This window comes from Sinocyclocheilus grahami, unplaced genomic scaffold, assembly GCF_001515645.1.
Source record: "Sinocyclocheilus grahami isolate Dianchi unplaced genomic scaffold, SAMN03320097.WGS_v1.1 scaffold30.1, whole genome shotgun sequence".
NCBI lineage: Eukaryota > Metazoa > Chordata > Actinopteri > Cypriniformes > Cyprinidae > Sinocyclocheilus > Sinocyclocheilus grahami.
This window is the reverse complement of record NW_015505209.1, coordinates 207229-218344: the sequence shown is the minus strand read 5'-3', so window position 1 is coordinate 218344 and position 11116 is coordinate 207229.

The window sequence follows — 11116 nt, the reverse complement described above, 5'->3', positions numbered from 1 at the left end:
TAAATAGGAAATCAGTAAATTCACAATGTTGTCACACAGTTTTAGTTTCAACACGGTAATGCACACCGGTAGCTAAGTTTCCATCACACCTCTTTGAGAGAGAGGGAACCTTGGGCCCCCCCATCCCACACAGAAACAAACAAACAGATAAATAAATAAACAAACAAATAGCTGTGTCGTATTTCCCACCTGATGAGGACTTTCCCCTGGTTTAATTACAGATAGAAGCACACAAAACTGTTTGACCCTACTGGAATTTCATAGATTTCACATTTCAAGTCCAAATGTCCAAGCAAAAAAGAATCATGTAAAAAAAAAAAAAAAAAGAAATTCTCCTGTGTCATTATGAAATGTAAGATATGTAGAGTTCCAGCACTCGGGGCATCTAAAGAGCTGCTTCTTTCCAATTAAAACCAGATTTGTTGCATGTTAAATCCTCCCAACAAAAGAATCTAACAAGATTGTAGAACGATGTCTTGGTCCCTCACTTTACGTCTTCTGTGTAGAGTGAGGTCTGGCTCCATTGCCCAGTTTGTAAACTCCCACAGGGCTGAAGTTGTTGGGAGGTTTTGGAGATGCTGGATGCTTAACTCACTCTTTTTATGTTGTTACTACGTCTACGCCGAAAGCAGGCGGGTAAGCAACGCTTATCCGATTTGATCATAGGTGAACTGGGAGGAGAGGCTTGTTTTCTGTAAAATCAGAAACACAGAAGGTAAAAATAACAATCAGTTGATTCATTTATTTTATTTTATCCAACACTTCCTGATGAGTACAAACAGCAGTGGGACTTTTCATTATTTGAATTACTCCTCTGTGTTGTCTGTGCACATTGCATACAAACTGTCAGTCTGCAAGTTTACACCAGTAGGTCACCAAATCATTCAGGAACGAAACGTGCTTACGAATGAGTCATTGTATCATTTACTCAACCGATTATTTGCTCCTTAACACTGATTCATTCAGAAGCTAAACGTCTTTAAAAGCGAGTCACTGAATCACTCAGTTAACAGATTTGCTTTAAAACAATGAGCAGTTTGTTCTGCACTGATGAACTGAATGTTTACAATTAACTGCAGCAGCTTTGTTTGGAACAATTTTACTGGTGAATCAAAAATAGACAAAGTAACTGACAAATTATGTGTGAATAGTGAATTAAGTTAAAATGACTTATTAAATGAATTATTAAATAATATATACTTAATAATTAATAGCTCACTTTAACTTAATAATTCATTTAAGTAGGCCTATACATGTACAGAGACCTGCACATGACATGGAGGGGAAAAAAAGTAAATCGTGGGTACAAAATAATTCGTTCTACGTCCTGTGTGCATTCTCATAAACCAATGTAGATGCTTCTCACTTACAATTATTCCATGCAGTGCTGCAAAGCTTTTGAGAATGTCTCCCAACTCAAAATAAAACCCAATTAAAGTGTCTCTCCCCATAACATAACATAACATAACATAACATATAACATAACACATAACATACAACATAACATAACATAACATAACATAACAGCAGCAACAGGTTTATGAGATTCCGAACAGGAAGTAGAACAAATTATTATTTTGTGCGCTCTATTTACTTAAAACGAGGGAATGTATACTTATATCGAGCACACAATTTACTTAAAACGAAGAAACAAATTAGTAAATTGTTTGCACGATTTAGTAAACAGAGGGAATGAATTAGTAAATCGTGCGCATTGTGGGGCTCCATTTATGTTTCGCTCTTGAATTAATCGGTGTTCAGGAGCAAATTAATCAGTTGAGTAAATGTTTCAATGACACATTAATAAAGACGTTTTGTTATTGAATGAATCAGTGTTTTGAACAAATAAATGATTCAAAGAATCATAAAATAAAATAAAATAAAATACTTAAATATTAAGTGTTATATATAATTATATACTTTAATTAATATTTTATTGTTCACCCACAAATCACAAAATTTAAATTCTGTAATCATAAATTTTCTTTCTTGCAAAAAAGGGATATATTTATATTTGTTCACATTTATATTTAATAATATTTAGCAATGTTGGCATTGCTTTTTGTGTGTACAATGAAAATGAATCTGGATTAGCCATAGTCACCATTTAATTTAACTGAATGAAAAAGCAGCCTGGAAATTCTGCTAAACAACTCTTTTTGTTATTTTTTTTGTCTTCCACAGATAAAAAAAAAAGTCACATGGGTTGAGAACTACAGGAAGATAATAGATGAAGATAGAATTTAGATTTTTGGGTGAACAACCCCTTTTATTATGAGTATTTGGGAATGTAAGCCTCACCTGGCTTCTGCTGCTGCTTCTTTATTGCGCAGCTGCCGCATTATACGCAACATGCGACAAATCTGACGCAGTGTCATCTTTGGAGCGTGGCAGGCCAGACGTGGTCGAGGGGCCCCTCTGGGCCCTCTGTAACTGAAAAGGGACATGTAATCACCACCAGGCCCCCTCCCAAAGAGCTGAACACTGCTGCTGCCATAGCAGGATGCACACTGAAAGAAAAACAAGAAGAATAGTTTTCCTTGAAATCAAGGTTTGGATATATTTTATATCAATTAACCAGTTGATAACAAATCTTTCACCAAGCTACTGGTTTCAAACCAAGAACACAATTAATTAACTACATCCTAAGAAACCAAAGCCTTCACACACACACACACACACACACACAAACTCTATACAACAAGCTTGAATACACACAGATTCTTTTACTTGACACCAGATCAGCCCAGAGCACAGACATGATACATCCACACCAATAGCGCTGACAGAACATGACCCAGTCTAGAACAAAGAAAGCTCAAACTAACTGAACTGAGAATAAGATTAATCATGTTAACTGATCCAAGGCATGTCTTTTATTTCACTAGTATCACCACCAGAGACACTATTGTATTCAATAGTCATCAATTTTTAAACTCTCAACCTCTTCACGAAAAAAGACAAAAATGCATCTAAAATCAAAATCCGTCTTCCAAATATCACCAAAATAATTTCAGGTGTGCGGCACAAGATGTTGTTTCTTCTGTTTGGACCATCTGTTATTGAACTCCAACCATGTGTGAAGTCATCTTAAATTCTTAAAAGTGAAAAATCATCAACTCAACTACAATAAAAAAAAAAGCACTCTTAATCTTCAAATACTCACCGGTACGACTGTTGCCATGGTAACCAACTCAGTTCAGGGCGTCCCAGGGATGCTGCAGAATTATGCGTAAAATTTTGCCCGCCTTGACCGAGCATTCATCTCTTATACCTGTTGTCTTCCCAGGTGCCACATGATGTGACCAATCACAGGGGACCCGGCGGTCCAGTTCCGCCCTCTGAACCTGACATCACCAAGTGATGTCACTCCGCCGCTGCTTTAAACTGGACACAACAATGGGCAAAGGGTGTCTCGCGTTTCAGGGCCTCGACAGCAGTGACATGCAGTTAATTATCACGCTACCTTTTGTCTCTGTTGGGTAAATTTAGAGTCTAGTAGGAGGGAACAAAGGAGCATTCTAAGAACAATGCATGCTATGAATTGGTCGACGTGCTCATGGGAGAGAAGCTTTGTGTCGCTTACAAACATAAATACATTTTCTGACAATGACGCTGCTATACCATGACAACGGGTCATGGGTTACGTGTGTGCTTATTAGTGTTTAGCTGATGGATATTTGAATTGAGGGGAATTTGATAAAAACATGAAAATAATGGTCAAGTTTAATAAATGAATGGCATTCATCATTGGGGCACAGGTAAATTTATGTATACAGGTACATCTCAAAAAATTTGAATATCATGAAAAAGGTCAATATTTTTTGTCACTCATTTCAGAAAGTGAAACCCATATATTATATAGATTCATTACACAGAGTGAAATATTTCAGGCCTTTATTTCTTGAAATTTTGATGATTATGGCTTACAGATAATGAAAACCCAACATTCAGTGTCGCAGAAAATTAGAATATTAAATAAGATCAATAAAAAAAAGGATATTTTAAACAGAAATGTCAGGCTTCTGAAAAGTATGTTCATTTCTATGTACTTAATACTTGGTTGGGCCTCCTTTTGCATGAATTACTGCATTTCACCAATGCGCACATGTCATGGAGGCAATCAGCCTGTGGCACTGCTCAGGTGTAATGGAAGCCCAGGTTGCTTTGATAGCGGCCTTCAGGTCATCTGCATTGTTGGGTCTGGTGTCTCTCATCTTCCTCTTGACAATATACCATAGATTCTCTATGGGGTTCAGGTCATGCGAGTTTGCTGGCCAATCAAGCACAGTAACACCATGGTCATTGAACCAGCTTTTGGTACCTTTGGCAGTGTGGGCAGGTGCCAAGTCCTGCTGGAAAATGAAATCAGCATCTCCATAAAGCTTGTCAGCAGAAGGAAGCATGAAGTGCTCTAAAATTTACTGGTAGATGGCTGCGTTGACTGTGGTCTTCAGAAAGCACAGTGGACCAACACCAGCAGATGACATGGCAGGCCAAATCATCACTAACTGTGGAAACTTCACACTGGACTTCAAGCAACATGGTTTCTGTGCCTCTCCACTCTTCCTCCAGACTCTGGGACCTTGCTTTCCAAATGAAATGCAAAATTTACTTTCATCTGAAAAGAGGACTTTGGACCACTGAGCAACAGTCCAGTTCTTTTTCTCCACAGCCCAGGTAAGACGCTTCTGATGTTGTCTCTGGTTCAGGAGTGGCTTGACACGAGGAATGCGACATTTGTAGCCCATGTCTAGGATTCGTCTGTGCGTAGTGGCTCTTGATGCGCTGACGCCAGCCTCAGTCCACTCCTTGTGAAGCTCCCCCAAATTCTTGAATGGATTTTGCCTGACAATCCTCTCAAGGCTGCGGTTATCCCTTTTGCTGGTGCACCTTTTCCTACCACACTTTTTCCTTCCACTCAACTTTCTATCAATATGCTTGGATACAGCACTCTGTGAACAACCAGCTTCTTTAGCAATGAACTTTTGTGGCTTACCCTCCTTAGGGTGTCAATGACTGTCTTCTGGACATCTGTCAAGTCAGCAGTCTTCCCCATGATTGTGTAGCCTACTGACCCAGACTGAGAGACCATTTAAAGGCTCAGGAAACCTTTGCAGGTGTTTTGAGGTAATTAGCTGATTAGGGTGTGACACCATGACTTTCCAATATTGAACTTTTTCACAATATTCTAATTTTCTGAGACACTGAATTTTGGGTTTTCATTATCTGTAAGCCATAATCATCAAAATTTCAAGAAATAAAGGCTTGAAATATTTCACTTTATGTGTAATGAATCTATATAATATATGGGTTTCACTTTCTGAAATGAGTGACAAAAATATTGACCTTTTTCATGATATTCTAATTTTTTTAGATGTACCTGTAGTAGCATCTTTTATAAATGCAGTTCAAAGCGCTTCATATGTCAAAGTATGAAAACTTAAAAAAAGAACACAAAAACAACAATATTATTAATAATAATGATCAAGGCAAAGCAAGTTTATTTATATAGCACATTTCATACACAATGGTAATTCAAAGTGCTTTAGATAAAAGGAAGTAAAATAATCATAAAAAATAATCACAATAATAAAACATGGAATTTAAAAACTTTTAAAATGGTTTAAAAATTGATTTAAAATGAATTTAAAACAGTTAAACAGATGAGTTTTGAGTCTGCATTTAAACAATGTCTTTTTTTTTTTAAATTTGTAAAAACATGGAAAATGTTAAACTTGTTTGTGAAATCTGTTTATTTACTTAACAATACTGCCACCCTGAGACGAAACTGTGACGCCCTACAATAAAACCTAAACTGGCCTCAACACTGGAAAAGTGAAATGAACATTAAAAGTATAGTGGGGAAATTCCTTATTATTATTATTATTATTTTAATTTAAGGTTTTATATTGTGCTCTTATTGATGGTAAAACTAGGTTTTTAGAGTATTCATTCTATTTAAAAAAAAAGTCTAAGCGGAACAGTGTTACTAAACCGACTTTCATTAATCAGTCACTGTTTTATATTGATGTTAGTACTCATTTCTGTCTGTTTAAATAATGTGTGCGCATGTGACGTCACAACGCCTTTGAAAGAGACTCGTGGACGTCGCGCGCGCGGGTGAAATAAACCTCTATATAAACAATCATATTTAAAAGACATCCAGTCTCGTTTATATTCCACATTACGTGCATATAAATTATTTTCATTTAATTGTTAGTTTTATTCATATCTAGTCATATAAACAAAACTGTTAGGTATTGACAGGATTTGATTGCCATTATGCCTGTACTAAACATCTTGATATGAGGCATGTACTGGCTACAAGCTCAAAGTGCAGAAGAAGGGTGGATATTTCAGAATGTAGAATGTGTAAATGAGTGTGTGTGTGACTGTGTGTGTGTGTGTGTGTGTGTGAGTGAGAGAGAGACACAATCAAACCGGTCTGTCTTGTCTATGCAGTGGCATAAACTCCAGCACGACCCACAACAAAAGGAATTTGATTAACTTCTTATAATTAGAAAAAATACTTCTTACTGGTCCAGATTCTTCATTTTGAACCAACATTTTCTTGTATTTCTTCATACTTGTGCTATTACTTGCATTTGTGTTATTTTATAGTATATTTGTTTTCATAATTTTTCATCTAAATGATTTGCAGATACAAATTAGGCCATAATTATGCTCATGTTATGGCTGATAACTGATAAATTACAGATATTTTGATATCATAGGCCTACTATTTTGTCTAAATTACAATTGAAATACTAAAATCAATTATTATAAATGCTAAACAAATTTAGGCACAACATTATACTGTACAGTGTGGAAAAGTGCATATTCATTTTGAGATTAGCAAAAGATAACATTTAATAACAGTAAATTTTTTTCTAAGACTAAAGTGTCAGAATGGAAAAGGTTGTAAAATGTAAATGTGCATGCTAATTATTCAAAATAATAAATATGATACAGTATAAAATGTATCTAATATTGGCTGATGACTATTATGGTACTAATATGTACCAATTCAGCTGATGTCAGGGCTTCTTATGTTTCAACCAACTACCTGCTGTATGTTCCAGCTAGTTTTCCTTCATGATTGACTGCAAACTCTGGTCTGAAAATGTTCCATTTAATATGTTTTATTCAAAAATATGTCTCAATACAAAAGTAAATTGGCTTGATATAATAGAAGTCAAATTTTAGGCTGTAGTTCTAGTCCATTTGAAACCTTTTGGTGAACATCTCACCAAGTCAGAGTGAAATGGTTTAGTTGCCTGTTAATTTTTGAGAAGAACGTACAAGGCAGAGGCATGAATCTCTGGAATGCTTCCTTTCTGAGGAAATGAATATCATTTCTCCTTCAATAGCCTTTTTGTTTTCCATGGCTTCAGCCACAAAGCAGCATGCCAGCCTTCACCAAGGGCCATCTTGGTTGTGAATGCTCAATACAGTGAAATTCACTGAAATTCCTTTCATAATATTGTCTCGTGGTTGTGATAGAACCTCGTATTGGACCAGTGTAGTTCATGCTATAATCCAAGTAGGCCTATAACCACAAGGCTGTAGGATGAACAGGTATCCTCTGGTGTGAGAAGTGTTTACTGCCGGCTGCTATGCCGACAGGGATGGCCTCCGTACTTAGTTGCTCTAGTGTCATCAAACCTATTCGCCTTATAACCCTCCATTCTCTTTCCCCAAGGAGGCTGTGTCAGACTGGCAAATTACCCCTTGGGAGCGCAAGGCATTTGGGAGCCGAAGGTCCAATTGCAGGAGGTGCTTAGAAGTTGTCACTGATAGATTATAACATAGGTCACTGATAGATTATATGCAGATGGTTCGGTCACAATCGGTCCCTAACGTAACTAAGGTTTGCTTGCTCATTAATTGCATCAAGTTACCAGACGGTCCCCAGGAGAGGAGCATGCTGGGTACAAGACTCATATACATGAGGGTGAGTAAATAATGACAGAATTGTCATTTTTGGCTGCACTAACCTTTTAAATTCAGCCTAAGATCTTGATGTTGTGTAAAATAAAAGTGCATGTGTATGTTATGTCAACTACTTTGTTTATTTGGTGTCCAATAGCAACCTTATCCTTCGAAGCAAGAGTTTCACAGAATGAGGTTTACCATCTAGACATGATCCCTTTGAAGGCTCTTTCCCCCACAGTCCTGTTGAGCTCAAACTATCTGCTGCACCACAGATCAGAGAACTCTGATAGACCCCCAACCAGCCACCTGCATCATGGGATGATTAAACCTTAACAAACCCTACAGCTACTGTCTCTTTTGAACAACTGAATCTTGTTCTAACCCTATTCCAAGTCTCACATGTTTGTAACTAGGCCTAATGTAACTAATTGGTCTTACCCTACCTAAGCTTTTCTAGTTTCCTTCTAATTTTCTTCCTTATAACCCTGAGATAACTGTGTATTATTTTGCCCTACTTTTAAGGACTTTTGCACTGTACCAAAATGCATCTCACCCTGCTTTTCCTAAAGACTTCTTCACCTGCTTTTCCTAAGCTTTAGGCTGCAGGCATATTGCACAAGAAGCTGCCAAAGTTGGCTAAATCACCTGCCAAGCGACCACACATGACTGAACCGTCACGCTCATATCTACACCTCCACTGTCTCGCTTCAGCACCCTTGTTCACCTCGGCAAAAGGGCAACGCACATCTCGTATCACATGTGCTGGTCGTAATGCAACGCGCGCGCACATGCACCCACTAATACAACACTATTTCTGAGCTGTAAAGGCAAATGATTTGCTGGCATTCACAATCAATTTGCAGTGGCTCTTTGACCATGAACTTAAAAACAACCCAAAAAGACATGGACTTTATCAAGACCACATAGTATCTACTTTTTGACAGTTTCTAAGTTTGGCACTTGGGTGCTATGTATACTATACAAATTGTTCACTTGAAAGTATGTAATCAAGATGTCAACATGCAAGTACATGCCAGATTGAATCGTATCGTCTGACCGCTGCTTTCTAATCTGTTTTGTATTGTGCAAAAGGCCTGTCGTGCAGGTTTTCAGCAACTGCAGTGCTCTGACAGGTACTGTATCTATAACTACTGTTTCTAGATGGAATCCCTTGTGTATTGTCCTAGGCACTAGTTTGGAGTTCATTTCTGTGTGTGCGTTTGTGTGAAAATGGTTTCTTCAGGGTGTAAAAAATTCAAATAAAAATTGATTTTATATATATTTGCATTCTTCAGACCCGTTAATTTTGTGTCACTAACAACCAATGAATGCTAATTATTGAAGTGTTAATTCCCTTTTCCTCTTTTGCTTTGTGTGTATTTCCAAGCTAATGATTGGCGTGGCTCATTGTAAACCATGAAACACCCCAGCAGTCACGTATGCATATTGCGTGCTGGGTGTGTAGGTGCAATAAATCGAAATGACCACTTGATATGGTGCTGTATTTTTATAAATTGTTGTATGCGTTATTTAAGCTGCAAGTTAAGCATTAAAGTGGATGTTATTTTGAGTGTGACAACAGCATGGACTGACTCTGAGTAAGCTTTAGCTGGTGTTAGGGATGGGCGATTTTCCCGATTTTATCGATTAATTCGAATTTATTGTTTTGCCATGATTTAGTTTTTTAGAAATCGAGGAATCGCGATTTTGAATAGAAATATTACCAAATGTTAGAATAAGACACTTTGACAATATGCCAGTGATAACAGTAAAGAGAAAAAAAAAACGATCCAACCGCATGTCGGCGCACGTGATTAACCTCTCTGTGAAGGACCATAAATTTAGCGCTAGGCGCCATTCACACAGCAGTTTTGTTTTGACAAAGATGTGACTGCGGGCAGTGGAATGGGTAAAACATGCAAGAAGATGGGAGTGAACTTCTTTGAACTTGAGTGCAGTGTTTTTAGAATGGCGTTTCATGCATGAGACACTGCAAGAGACGCGAGCGCAACAGTCAAACACATCCATGTTTACACAGAAAAAACAATGGAAAAGCAGCGCGTTCAAATAAAAAAACCTGTAAAGAACTACTACTGTATGTCTGATATTTCATGTTTGCATCATGGTGACAGGCTGAAAGCTGCTGTTGTTTTTAAAGAACATTTATAAAGTCTACTGGTGTTATACCTTCAGTCATTTTGAATTTGAATTTACCTTGACTTTTGAGATTTTCTAAAAGAATTTTCCTCGTAGTTATATGTAGTTGTAGTTTTTGCATCTTTTCTGCAAAGATATTTAACAAGTGATTTGTTTAACATTTACATCATGTTGACAACTTCATGTGTGCTGCACGTGGAATAGAATTTTCTTTAACTAGAGGGTTAATAAAGAAAAAGTAACCTGAAGACTTCAAGTTGACTAGTTAAAAATCGTAAAAAATCAAGAATCGGTCAAACATTCTGGAAAAATCCCTAGCTGGTGTCAGTGTCAACAGAAGTGCACTCAAAGATGGGTTTGCATGTGTGTATGATGTTTGGACACACAGTCATCTAGTCATGCTTGTCTGCTTTTAAAAGTTAGTTTGAGCAGTTTTCATCATTTCTTACTGAATTGTTTTTTGTTGTGGGGGAAGCCCCCTTCCACTTCACTATGAAAAATAATAATAATTGTATGTATATGTGTGTGTTTGTGTATGTAGAAAGATGTATCACAATATAAGCAAAATGAGATGCAAAAAAATATTAAACTTTTTTTGTTTTGTTTTAAATAGTAATAATATTTCACAATATTACTGTATTTTATTAAATAAATGCAACCTTGGTGAGCTTCATGAGGCTTATTTCACTGTATATTAATCATACATTGTATATTAATTAATTTCCATGTATACTAGTTCTAGTGAAGGCCTGTTTTATTATACAAGAAATTATATTTTATTATATCTAACTGATTCAGTGGAAAGTGGTGTGGAACAAATGGTGATTTTATAACTGTGATATGCAGAAATAGATGATGGAAAGTGGGGAAAAGACTTATTGAGAGAAAAAGAAAGGGAACACACTGAAAAAACAGGATGGAACATGTGGTCAGGTCACAAATACTGACTTGGTCTTCAGCAAACCTAAACTGAAGGTCATAAAACCAGGGCTGTGGCCTACTTTTTACACACTCACTTATT